At 36.0% G+C, this 14,642-nt stretch overlaps 1 protein-coding gene across 1 annotated transcript in view; it reads right to left on the reverse strand.

Moving 5' to 3' along the window:
- RGS12 (regulator of G-protein signaling 12) overlaps positions 1–14,642 on the reverse strand; it is a 71,476-nt gene that overhangs the window by 54,751 nt on the left and 2,083 nt on the right. The window lies entirely within an intron of this gene.

The raw sequence follows: 14,642 nt of genomic DNA on the forward strand, positions 1-14,642 counted from the left end.
GTTATGACTTTTCCAGTCTCAAGTCAAATATCATAAATATTCAGCATTGTTACTGTATAAACATGAGTCATCAGTTAGATTGCTAAAGTGTACACGTGCTACATGTCAGTATTAGTACACAGAGCTTAATTAAAAGCAAGACAATCCTAGCTCTTTACTGTCTTAACTGGAAAATTTTTACAATGACAAAATAATTATTCTTTCTATAGGAAATTAACATCCTAGAAATCATCTCACCCAGCTTCTGTTGGAATCCTTCTCCACACTTTTAAAAATCTTATTTTCACTACTCTTTTTTTTTTTTTTTTAAAGGCTTGCTACTGTGAAGTCCAACTTTTTAAATCACACATTACAAAATGCAGGAACTTTTGTTCCGAGGAAAGAAACTACCTCACTTGGATGTTACATGACTAGAATTGGTGCTGCAATAATTAAATCTAATGGCTTTCTCTTTTCCCCATAATCATACTCTTTCTCCTTAAAAAGTCACCAGATGTCAGTCAAGCTACAACAGCTCAGCATGTACACATCTAATTTATGCCAAATGGCAAAGTGTAAGCTTAAACCTAAGAGTAGGCACACAGTCAGTGACTGGTGCTAAGCAGATGTACATAAACTCACGCTGCAATAATTAAATCTAATGGCTTTCTCTTTTCCCCATAATCATACTCTTTCTCCTTAAAAAGTCACCAGATGTCAGTCAAGCTACAACAGCTCAGCATGTACACATCTAATTTATGCCAAATGGCAAAGTGTAAGCTTAAACCTAAGAGTAGGCACACAGTCAGTGACTGGTGCTAAGCAGATGTACATAAACTCACTACATTATGAAAACTTGTGATTATGTGCCTGAAATTTTGGATTCCTTTCACTGTAACATTAAATGTGAGGAAAATTCATTCCTGTCTTCTGATGCTTTTTCACTTTAGAAAATAACAGAGTTTAATTCAGAGTAAATTTTCTTCTATTTCATTTCAGCATCTTTCTTCATCACAGTAAGCTTAAAAATATATTTATTAGTACTTTTATAATTGCTTATTGTCAGCTTTGTAATATTTATTAAATTTTATATTTGTATTTGTTTCTTCCTTTGGGCAAGTTGCTGTGCTCTCAATTCTGAAATAGTTTGGTATCCCTTTGATCACTTGTTTGAAAGTCTATATATGCCAAAAGAACAATGATAAATTTCACATTCTTATAATCTCATGCTAACAACCACTCATACAAAGTAGAGAAGAGCATCGAGAATATTATACAGCCTCCTTACTGCAATAAAAGATAAGGTATCCAACAGAAGATGCCTGCCTGTTTGCTTATTCCCATGGAGTCAACACTGTTCTTTAGCAACAGGGCTCTGTCACCAGTATTCACAACAGACTCTGTTTACAAACTCATAGAAATGTCAAGACATAACAGAGCATACAGGAATCGGGATCCAAAGTGTGTAGCAGGGTTCATCACTGCAACAGGCTGAGACTCCAGCTTCCTCATTCAGTATTAAAAGTGATCCATTTTCATATGAAATCTCCTTCCCTCCCAACTTTCAATTTACTAAGGGCTTTTTTTATTGGCTGAGAAGAAAATTGGGCAGGTTCTGCCAAGGAAAACTGGAAATCTGGCAACTGGAGATTAGCTCTAAGGTTTTTAAGAGAACATTTAAGAGTACAGTATAAACAAGCTAAGATGGCTTTTGCTAAAATGATCAACTAAATGTGAAGACAGGAAAGTTGCTCTCTGTAAATATTCACAGATAGCACCCACTAGAATGAGGACAGTTTCTGTCTTTCCAAGCCACTTTTAAAATCATCCGTTCATCCAGGCAGGTACCACTAAAGTTCACGCTTGGCTCATACCTTACAGTCACAGCAGTCTTTCCTGTCTAAACTGAAATCATAGAATCATAGACTCATTAAGGCTGGAAAAGACCTCTAAGATCATCGAGTCCAACTGTCAACCCAACACCACCATGCCCACTAAACCATGTCCCTAAGCGGGACATGGTTAGTCAGTTTAGTCAGATTAGTCTAAACTAATGCAGTAATCTGTGTCAAACAGTGAACTCCACATTAACCCCTGACTATATTCAGCAGTATCCATTACTATTACCGCATAACATGTTAAAACACTGACATGGCTCCTCCTGTATGAGCATGTTCCTGTTAAAGCAGCATGAATATATGTGTACAACTACTAGGTTTCACCACTAGTCAAGTATGACCACACCAGTTTTGCAATTTTTAAATTTTTAAGCTGTGAATTAGTGAAAAACTATCAGACTACGAACAGCTCAGCAAATTCTAGGGCTAGTGAAATTAATGACATCATTAGTGCAAGTACAACGGGTATTTTGAAACTAATGAAATAGTTACACAGTATGGATTCTGCTTAATGGTCTTTCATGTATTTCTCAAAACAAGATGCATCCCTCAGAGGACTTCATCTTTCAGAAAAGAAAACTGGTGAAAGGAAACAAAGGAAAAAACTACCAAAAGCAGTCATATCTATTTTGAATAATGAATACATTTTCACTTTTCTTTCTAATTCAGCCCAAAAAGAATATAAACTGTCCAGTATATGTTTAAATAGTGGAGACTGCCGTACACGATTCTGGGAGAATAAGACATACACCTAGAGAACATACACTCAAAAAAATTTTTAAACAGTAACATTACAAATTGAAGGAACGGGAACAAACTGCCTGAAGACAAATCTAATTAGACTCCACTGAGAAGCAGATTCTAGATAAGATTAATTATCACCAGATGTCCCATTTTAGAAGTAAATGCTGCTTACCTATTTGTGGTCAGAAACATAACACAGACAAAGAGGGAGAGCGGACAAAAAACACTTGCAAATTGTGCTGTAGTAGAAAAGAGAACAGTAAATTAGTATCTGATCAAAATTTTTATTTACGGTTTTTGACATTCTTATAGAAAACTCACTACTGAGCCCTGGATGGAATGGTAAAGATAAGAGCAGGAAAAAAAAGACCCTGAGAATAAAACAGTGCTTAAGAAACGATTACAAAATGTAAAAATTCACTGAGCTAACCATTTCTCCAACCCATTTGGATAACAATTGCAATTAGGAAAACATTTTCAACAGACAAAAATCTCCTCCTTGCTCTGAAGAATCAAATTAATAATCTACGAAATTAAGGAAGACATTGCTAAAAATAAGACTGCAGTTCACAAAGTATTTAATTTCCTGGTAACGGTGCTGAGAAGTCTCCCTTTTCATCTTTTCTTGACTCTATTCCAGACATTCACACTATGAAGGCAGACCTCCTTCTGCAGATCAATTAAAGAAATTGCCTTGCATACACACACGCACACAAATAAAGAAAGAATCACGTAGCTTAAGCAAATAGCAGCAACATTTTGGCAAATGTTTTTCATGGGACTCTGAAGAGCTGGAAATAAAAGCATCCATGACTTGAAGAGAGAACAGCCATTGCAACTACAATGCACTAATCAGCATGGCTAAAGAAATCCACAGTATTTGAGCAAAGAGAGATTGCTAGTGCAACGACTGATATTAATGTAAATTTTGCAGTCTGTTAGCCATAAAGACATTATCACACACTATTAAAGAGATATTACAAAATACTAAATGTACCTAAAAAAATTTCAAAACAGTAGACTATATGACCAACAAAATGCTGTTTCGTTCACTGTTAGCTGCCAAACTAAAACACTGGAATTTGCTACATGAACATTAGGCTGTGTTTTCTTTTAAATACAGCCCTAGAACTATTTACTATTGTATCTTAAAGATTCTCTTCCGGAAACACTGTGCTGCTGAATCTATAAAAGAAAACTCTAAAAATATCTAGATATTCAAGAAAATCTAGGAAATCCTATCACAGAACAGTATTCTGATACTTCACTAAGTGTCTTCATTTTAGGAATCCAGAAACAAACAGAAAAGCACAGAAATTTGTGAAAACAAGTTCATTAGTGAAAAGCACGTACTACAGCAATACATCCTCTGCATTTTGCAATACAGATACTTACAATCCTGCTACTACTATCTATCATGGTGAACATACAAAAGAACATCTCTCTAAAAGCCTTTATCCTGTTATGATTTGGCAGATGGAGAGGAAAAACAACAAAGGATTAAAGGAATTAACACACTGATGCTCTAAAAAATCCATTCCTTTTCCTATTCTCCTAACAAAGTAAAAAGTATGAACTAGCATGGACTGAAATACCAGTTAAATGTATAATCATAAGAGAAAAAGCAGGACAATAACTGGGTCTGCACTTTTTTTTTTTAATATATGACTAGATCACCCCTTTTCCTTAGGCTAACAGGAAATGGCAAGCCCAAATACATTCCCCTGAAATAACCATCAATCACTGACCAAACTATAGTCTTTCTTTCCCTTCAAATACAATTTTTTTTTTAATTTAATTTTTAACCTGCTTATTTGGCCTTGTGGATGAGCTACCTCCTAATCTACTTGACAAGAAAAGCATCAAAAACAAACGTCACCAGAGGAGGATTGATATAGCAGCAGTTTGTGAATGTGTCCAAGTGAGACAGTTTCTGTCTGGTAACAAGAAAGGTGTACAAGAAACGTACAAATGAGAAAGTGGAAAATGTTGTACTTCATGCATTAGCAAGACAGAGGGAGTGAAGAAGAACATGACTCGTGTTAGACTGCAAACAGAGGGACAGAAAGAACAAAAATGATCCAATACAAGGTGACTTGCACAAATCTAGTTCTTTAAAGACAGAAAGAAAAAGGATGGGCTGGGCTCTTAGAAGTAATTTTAACTGATAAAGAAGTTAGGCAGTAGTTCCATATAACATTATTTTCAGCAGCTGTGCTAGCTTAAGGACTTTGCAGGTACCTCTGACCACTCATGCCAGCTCCCAAATTGCAGCAGGCTGCCCCTTCATCTCTACTAACAATAAGCTATAGTTTATGAAATGAAATAATCTTGTTTCTGACACAGATCCACAGTCATGCCAACACAACGGATGATGCTCACTGCCAACTCCAGCCTGAGCGTGACAGGAACTCTTTAAGTTGGTACTACCGAAGAAATGCAATGCGAAACGATGATAGTCAATACGATACTCTAACCTGGAGCTTGAGTGCACAGAAGCAAGTTGATGAAACCTTATCAATTATTCAGAACCCAAAGAAACCAAACACCTTTAGAAAACATCTTCAATTAACTTAAAGAAATTCCCAGCTATAACATGAGCTGTATCATGCTCTCTCATATTCTAGTAAATGCACTTATCAAGTATTACAATTTTTTAACAAATTGTCATACATAACAACCTGAAATTTCCATTTTGTACTACATAGTCTTTGTGTCTCTCTACAGTTAAACATATATTGTCCTCTCATCCAAATATCTGGATATAACTAATGAAACAATGAGATTCCTCTCCTCTGGTACAACAGTTTTAAAGCTGGAGGAGCAAGAAGGAAGTAGCAAGGAGAGGACACTGGTAGCTTTTGGAATACAAGAGGCTGAGGAAGTGGGAGATTTTTGCTAGGTGTTCAAGCATCCTTGACAACGACAAAATACAGGGAGCTGGCAGCAGGAATCCAGAAAGGGGAAAAAAGGAGAAAGAAAAACTGTGAGGCTTAGGCCAGCTTTACAACATCTAGCAAATTTAACCTTTTCATGGAAAACACATTGCAGTTTGTTACCTTGAGGGGAAACTAAAGGGGCTGAATCTTATGGGACAGAGATTTTGGCTGCTCTGTGGAAGAAGAGGAAGAGGGAAAGGTAAAATATAAGAAGGGGGGAGCTAATCTAAAAAGTTAAAAAAACACTGAGAAGCCTCATCATCTACATTTACAGAAGGATGCTTTCGAAACTTTCACAATGAAAGCTAATCTCACAAGATTCACAGGCATGTGAGTGAAATAATTTTTTAAAATGTTTGAGGAAAAAAGCATAAGAAAGTAATTGAATGTCATGAACAAAGTTATAAGAGCTCTAAAACAAAAATGTTACTGGTATGTAGTCATTTTGATAGATATTGTTTCCTCCTCCTGTTCAGGTGGAACAAGTATACTATCCTCTGTCCTGACCATCTAAGATAATACAAAAAGACCACGCACATGCTAGAATGGTCACACAGGACCGCTTGCCAGCTGGATTACAAAAATTCAGCAGAACAACAGTTTGGGGAGTCTTATACAAACCAGCTAAACCACGCTTGCAACAGAAACAACCATCACTACCCAGACAGCAACTGGCCATCCTGCTCCAGAGAGTCAATTCCCCAGGTAAACATCTCCCTATACTAAAAAGTTCAATAAATTAGATTCTTTTAGCAAAAACTATGTCTATGTGTGTCTGTACAAGTGTCAACTCAAGTACTGATTTCTGATTAATTGCCTCTAAAAAGCACGTAACAAAAGGAGGGTGCTATATTCACAGATTTTATCGCAAAAGAAAAAAAAGGAACAGCACCATTTAGAAGGCCTCAATTTAAGGAGCTCAACTAATACAGAATTTGCTACATTCTACGTGTCACAGAGCTTAATCATACTAACTATAAAATCACAAAATTTTTATTTGTCCTACTCCTATTTCCAGCTATTGAAGCTTTTGGAAACTCTCACTGTTTTTAGGTTTGACTCTATGACTTTGTATGGTAAAGTACATAATAGTTTGGAACCCAGATACAGAGATCGTATAATTTGGAACTTCTGTGGCTATTCAAAACATGCCAAATTTACTCTCGGATGTTAAACAGCAGGAGGGTCAGTCTGGAGCGGCAGTTTCATCTTTACAAAAAATGCAGGTTTAAGACCTCAGAAAGAAAGTTCCTAATTTAGACCCTTCTGAAAAAGGATGGGAAACGGATGCCACAGTAATGCCAATATAGTCAGTGCACAAAATCTCAAAAAATACTGCAAGTCTTGGAGGATCATAGAACAAAGCAGTTGATACAAATATTATTCTGTCATCAATATTAGTCTCAAATCCTGCTCTGGACCATTTGGCTTAATCTTCCTCTGTTGTCCACTACCATCCCTAAGGGCCCATTCTTCTGATTATGGGTCCTGTTAGCTGAGTGATCACCCCACTATAGCAATGCAGAACAGGCAAGACTGTAGGCCATGACCTCCCTTTAGTCCTCATCCTATCAGCCAGCATCACATGCTTGTCCACCCAAAATCTGACAGTGCAGACTTGCAGGACTTGTAAAGTGAGGGTCTATGGGGCCTGAGAACAGGACGGATTGAAAAATGGGGTATGTTGGGGAGATAAAGAGATAAAAGAATCTGGCAGGTAAATGGGAAAAGAGCTTGCTGTGGTCCAGTCCCCTGGACCATAACAGGAACAGAAGTGGTAAATCCTGGGGTACAGGTAGGCATGCTGATAGAGGGCTCCATATGCTATGGAACAAAAAAGGAATGAAGTAACACCCTTCAGGCTGCCCAGCGCTGCTGCCATCATCATGGATTGACATCATCTCACAAAATTGGATTAGGTAGGGGAGGGTTAATTAAAAAAGGTCTAGCATCATTCAAATTTTACAGACAGCTTTTCCACAGGCTTAATTACACTGCAATTACTGTAATGTGGGGTTTTTTTGGCACCAGTATGACAAAGGATTCAAATGGTATTATTCACCATTACTGGTCAATGGATTTGATCACTTTTAAGAATACCTCTTTACTAATCAGATGATAATGACATATTTCACTGCCTTCTAACCATTACAGTGGATTTTTAATGGCAGTTAGGCCCATAATATAATCAAGAATGACGTAAAATTTCATGTAAGATCTCCATGCACTCTGGGAAGACATAGAAAAGAGGCTGTCCTGTCACACTGGACATCCAAGTAAATGAAATGTATTGCTTGTCTCCTGCACTAAGGTTACTAGGCATGAAACACTGACCACCTACATTTCAGTACTATCCTAATCCCTTTTCAAACAAAAAACCACACGTTGATGGTATTAATGCAGATGGAATAGTAAGATCACTTTGTCAGTATAACTAGATAATAGTATCTTGTATGAGTTGGAAGCCTATTAGTTGGAAACTGCAGAGGAATAGAAAGACCTGAGTACACTAGGGGAAAACGTGGAGAAAATTACAAGTACACACATAACAACTGGTTCCAAATCATCTTGAACATTAGGTAGGCATTAGCTAGGAACATTAAGTCAGTATGGCCCAATAATCAGGAACAGTCAAAAAGGCAAATGAAGACTCATCAGAAAAGCAAAAGAAATCAAGAAATAAGCTTTATGAATACATTGCCTGCCCACACATTTTAAAAACTGCTTATAGTTCTGGTCAACCCATCCCGAAAGTAATACAGTACAACTAAGGGAGGAAGATTACAATTATGAAAAAACTTTTGTATGGGAGGAGACTAAGCTGACTTCTGCTTGGAAAGTAAGTGATTGGTGGTTGAGGTTTAAAACAAAATAAAATGACTAAGAGAAAATAAATAGAGAGTAAGATTGTTCAGTATTTCTCATGACAAGTATTAGCAGGTATGAAATGAAACTATATGGAAAGTACAATTATGTATTGTTTTCTTTCCTAATCATTTTTCTCCACACTATTTTTTTCATTGTTTCTCAAGATGCTACCTCCTCCTGTGACTTTGCAACTCAAAACTAGCTCAGAAATACTTAGATGCCTGCATACTTAATTATGTCAATTGGAGTCCAAACCACTTGATCTAGAAAACATTTGAATTCAGGTGTAATGAAAAATTCTAAATCTCTAGCACATAAAATTGAAATGAGAAAATTTCACAAAGTCAACATTGCTCTACAGACATTTACTGTCCAGATTTTATCTAATCTATTTTTCAGAGAAAACCACCCAGCATTATTTTGGCTTTCTATACATATTTGAAGATCTTAGAACTGACCATTTTTTTAAATTGTTATTTTAGGAGATTACAATACATATGGAAAGGCTGCATGAAATTACTAAACATTTAAGTACCTTTCATTTTCTCATAGCAAAATGTATCAGACGACCTATTTCATGTAAATGCCTCTTTGCAGACTAATTCGCATTAGCACATTCTCAGACCTAGCTTGGTGTTTGGGATTTCAGTTGAGTTCTCTTTAAGGTACGTACATTTCAAATCAGATCAAAGCCTATAATTCCAAAGGTTAACATTAAATTGTACTGCATAAGAATAGCAATCCAGCTGCCATTAATTCTGCTTTATAAACAGCTGGGGTGGAACAATTAAAGCTAGTGAGCAACCAGAATTGTAGAGGAAAGGGAAAAAAAACATGTAATTATACAACAAAAAACAAATATGGGAACCACACAGCTTTGCCAACAGTATCTTTGCATCTAAAAGATCTGCCTTTCAGTTAGTTCACCATCCAGTTACCAACATTAAAAACTGCAATTCTTGGATTTGAAGCAAATTACAAATTATCACAAAAAAAAAAAAAAATCCATTTTTAACTTGAACAGCGTATCTTTTTCAGTAATACTTGCTCTGGAAACAAAGACAACTCTGAAGTAGTTACAGTTAAACTTCTGATCAAAACAGAGTAACAATAATAGTAACCTAGAAAATCTATTAACAAGGAAAGATGCATTAGTGAACCCCACAGTACTGCTTACCTGTCTTTTCTCTTCTACATTTTTACAATATTTTCAGTAGCTTAAGTCATGAAGGTTACAAAGCAGTTGATACATTTTTTGATTTAAAAAAAAAAAAGTATTTGCAATACTATTGTCCAGTGAGTCTCAGACAATGAGATTATCTATTTTTTCTTCCTGTAAGGTCTACAAATAGGATCCATTTACAAATTCACACTCTTCATGAGCACAAACAATAACGTGGTCAAGATAGAAGTCTTATAACAACTGTGAAGCAGAAAAGGGTTTCAAAAAATCAATACCCAAAATTTTAAAAGGCTTTTTAATTACTTTTTAATAGATTTGTCATATTCACTTGGAATAAACCTACTACCCCAATACTAGTTATTAAGCTCAGGCTGTAAAACCTCGTGTGATCTTAATTGTTATACTCGCCTCCACAATATTAAAACAGACTTCCTTTTAAAAAAAAAAGAATGGTGAGAGGTCAATGCCTAGGTTCCTGTCCTCAAGGAGAGAAAATTCAAAGACTAAACTGACTGTTATGAAGCTTTCCAGTGGAAAAAGGAGTATTTTCCCAGTAAAACTTAATTTAAAACAGTAACGGGTAGACATATTTTTGGCCAGGCGCTAGCCCGAAAACAGGGAGTGAGGGTTGAACAAAATCAAATGTATTATATTAATTTAGCCTAGAGGGAAAGGAATGCTTCCCTGTTCAGCAATTTCTCAAGTCCCTTGCCAATCCTAACATCCCCTGATGTTTTCATATTGCTTATGGTGCTTTTCTTTTGCGTAACCCAAAATCATGCAAAAGGGTGAGTAGGTAAGAGACTGGAACTTAGAAGTATGCTGAAGAAGGTGGAAATAACAGTGCAACAGCAAAGATCGTACAGTGCAAAAGGAATAACAAACAAAAAACCAGGAATTATTCCATTCCCACTGAAATCATAATCAGTCTCTTCATCTGCTAATCTCATAGACCTCATTAGGCCACGCACCCCTAACCAGTATCGGTCTTATAGCAATTCAGAAGCTCCTTGCTGCCAGAAATCATCCTTAGTCATTCTGAGATTCAAAGCCACCTTCCATAATCTTCCTTTTCAGAGAATTTCAGCAACACCATCAGGCCTTCCGCTAGTCAAGGAGACCCCAAAAAAAGTCTCATAAGATGCTTCAATAGAAATCTGTTCACATGAAACTTTTAAGAAACACGGGAAACATGAAGATCAGTACAGGAAATAATTTTAGAGGTGCATAGGGCCAGAGATACCTTCCAGTAAATCTCAGTCAGAAGAGGTGGAATAGAACCAAAATTTCCCTGGTTTGGTTCTCCTCTTCCTGTGTACAACCACCATCTTAAAAGCCAAAGATTAAAAAACAAAAAATACAGCAATTGTGAATGTATAAGTTCAGTAATTTAGGGAGAAATTCCTTACAACATTTCAAAGCAAAACAAAAAACCTCATGCTATCCAGTAACATTTAATCAAATTAGGCGTTTTAAATTTTTTTCAACTATTCACACTTATATTGAACTTTAAAATGCTTTGTAGCAGTGTGAACAATATTAATATTTCAAAAGTGTTTTTGCCAATTATTACAAAATTAACAATTCTAATTTGTGAGCTGAAAACTTCATCATTAAAGGGACTACAACACTAAAAGGAAAACAAAGCTCAGAAAACATGTTTACTTCCTTGTAACCTGAAGTCTGAAATGCCATACCTATTCCTGCCCACAAGAAACACGTGCCAGGTCCAGTTCTGAAAGTGCAATATTAAATAGCTAAGTCCACTAGAGCTTTCTCACATTTGCTCTTGTGCTCTGTACAATTCACAAATGTTTTATCAGCACAGCTATAAAACCGGGAAAGAGTTTATGCCCCTCTTACCCCCCACTAGCACTGTACAGTACAGCATATTTTCCTGTATTACATGCTGTGATCATATCACTGTTTAGCTGCACAGCAGTTCTGCTAGATCAGAATTGCATCCAGGAACTCATGTCTTTTCCCCAGTGTGTAATGAAACCTCCAAGGAAGACGGTATGTAATATGGATGTGCAAAGTCCATCACAAAAAAACTCTAGCTTTGGTAACCTTTTCTCCCTCTAGTGGCTTCTGCACATTCCCACTTGTAGGATACATTACCCTTCAGTATTAACGTAAAAGACAAAAAAAACCACCTTAATTAAAAAGCAATTTAAGGACTGCTCTGCCAAATGAAGCATTAGACTCAGCCACTAGGTTGTAAAAATATGAATGTAATCCCACGTGGCCACTTCATACACTTTATTCCATGACTGGAATGTGTCTGAGCATGCTGTGTAAAATCAGTCCTTACCATTTAAAAAGGTCACAGGAAGCTGAGGATGTATAGTTTTCTAGAACACAGGATCTAACCCATCTGAATATGCTTTGGAATAGACAGTCTTACCTCTTCTCTTCACACAAAGCAAAAAAGAGAGTCTGAATTTCTGAATATCATTTGCTTATGAAAGCGAGTTAGTGCTCTAATATGCAAAAACATAGATTTTCCCTGTTTCTGCAGTACCTAAAGAAGTACAGAGGTACGTTCATCAATAATGACATCCCCTGACTATTTTCATTAAAGATTTAAGATGAGAACACAGTACTACTTCATCTTTATGAATTACTCTGAATAATGCTAAGTGCTTGCAACTCACGCTTGCAAATGATTTCAAGAATTTCATGAGCTTTTCTCATCAGTTTCAATAGCCTTCAATAATACCGACAAACAAAATTAAAATGCAAAAAAGGTTCTGTAGCCTTAATGAGACTAAATGCTAAAGCCATGTAGGAACATTTTAAATGTGTCTTGCAAACAAATTTGTTATTAATCAAAGAACAGAATGCGTATTTTATTAGTAAATAGGCTTAAAAGGGAAGATTAATTGAGATATTTAGTGTTGGAACATATGTTCTGGTATATGCTGATCTGAATGATACAGTAGGTGAAATACTATTACCGTTTACCCACATAGAGAACATATTTCATCTCAAAGTGTAAAATTTTCTGAGAGATTTTCATTAGTATATTCTTGACTTCCATGAAATAAATGTTTCAAACATTTCAAAAATATTTTTTTTAGTTTTAAATCTCTGAAAAAAAATCTAAGCCATGTTACTATCATGGACAACACTGCGGCCACAAACTTGTTGCAGAGACCCTGAAGGAATTTCAACAGCATCCCATGCAGCTGGTCCTGTTCCCAACGAGCACTTGGGACCAACATCCATAATGCATCTGCACCAGGTGCTACATCTGAAGAGGCCTTTTCCTTGGTCCATCAGCAAAGAGATCATGAAGCATGTAGTCTTCAGGGTAGCAGACAGAATTGATTGTTAGGTGGTTTGGGTGGGCAATGTTTACAAATTAAGTGTTTCTGTTTGGATAATTCATTTGATTTTTGAAAAGTGTGAATCACCTTGTATTTACGATCACTTGAAATTTAATACATTATTGTGGGTCTGGAAAATATTGCCACCTGTAGCAGTCACTTCACCTTAAAAATACACTAGTGTATAACTATTATATATACTAGTTCACTTTTTTTATTTTCAGCACAAAAAGCATACAAAAGAACATATGTGAAAGTTGTTGGCTTCACAGTGCAAGAAAAGCAATAAAAAAATAATTTCTCTTTCCACACCAAAACCAGAATGTTCTGAAGTTCTGCATTCTAATCCCCAAAAAGTCTATGCCTGAGTGTCACACCAACGCAAAAATTTTGTTTATAACAGTGTGAAACAACTAATGAATCTCTACTGTCATCCACTTGAGCAGCAGTTGGATATTTTTAATCAGGTGAAAAAAACATTTTTTTCAAAAACAGATTTGGATAGCATGATGGACACTTGAATCAATCATATAAGCAATACTTCCTCATGGAAGGACAATGCTTCTTGAAGATTAATTTGGAGTATAATTTTGTTTATAACAGTGTGAAACAACTAATGAATCTCTACTGTCATCCACTTGAGCAGCAGTTGGATATTTTTAATCAGGTGAAAAAAACATTTTTTTCAAAAACAGATTTGGATAGCATGATGGACACTTGAATCAATCATATAAGCAATACTTCCTCATGGAAGGACAATGCTTCTTGAAGATTAATTTGGAGTATAAGGTTCTGTCTTTGCCTGGAGTCAGCAAATGTTTTAGATACAACTCTACTTCTACCTCTTTTAGTGTAAGACCAATGACCTCCACACTTTAGTAGAATCCAAGTTATCAACAACAGTCTCCCATGAGATTAGTTCCCTCAACAGCAAAATGTGTATGTGACAAAGGGAACAGTATGTAATTATGTTGGATACCCCTCCCACGCTTTTTTTTTTTAATCTTCTCATTTTGGTCTATATAAGCCTAATAGTAGACAAAACAAGTAGATGAAGCAGTAATTTGGAATAAAATTTGAATTACAGCTTACTCCCAGAATGTTAGATTTGTGACCTAATAGTGGACACTATAACCACCACTACCTACTATCCTTTTATGTAGGTTTAATGCTACTTGTATTGAGAGTTTGCTGGAGTGAATTTTTGTAATAAAATTGTCTTATTCAGTTGAAGTTAAAAGTGTGTAACACAAGTTTTCAATTAATGATTAGACTACATCTCTATAAAAATAGATATCACTAAAATAATAACATTTGCAAGCCAGCCTTCTATAAAAAAGGAACCAGACTGAAGATCCAGACTGTTTCCATTCTTTTGCTGCTGGAGGTCCGAAGGAATTGAAGTTGCTAGAACGTCATGTCTCCTTTTATTGCAATGCCACTGCAACATTTGGAAACAATGAAGAGACAAGAAGAAATGTGAGAAAGCTCTAACAGACAACACTTCCAGCAAAAGTACAATTCCAGAGCTGCACTCAGTTAAACAGGAATATGCAAAGCCTCTGCAAAGGAGAAGGAACCGTATTATTTTCTTCATCTGAAATTTTGTAAATGATATAATACATGTTTAAATTATAGTATGCAAATATCAAGGTGTAATAATACCATAGGCTGTTGGGTTTGGGTTTGTTTTTTTTTT

The sequence above is a fragment of the Aptenodytes forsteri genome, unplaced genomic scaffold, assembly GCF_000699145.1.
Source record: "Aptenodytes forsteri isolate BGI_AS27 unplaced genomic scaffold, ASM69914v1 Scaffold88, whole genome shotgun sequence".
Classification (NCBI taxonomy): domain Eukaryota; kingdom Metazoa; phylum Chordata; class Aves; order Sphenisciformes; family Spheniscidae; genus Aptenodytes; species Aptenodytes forsteri.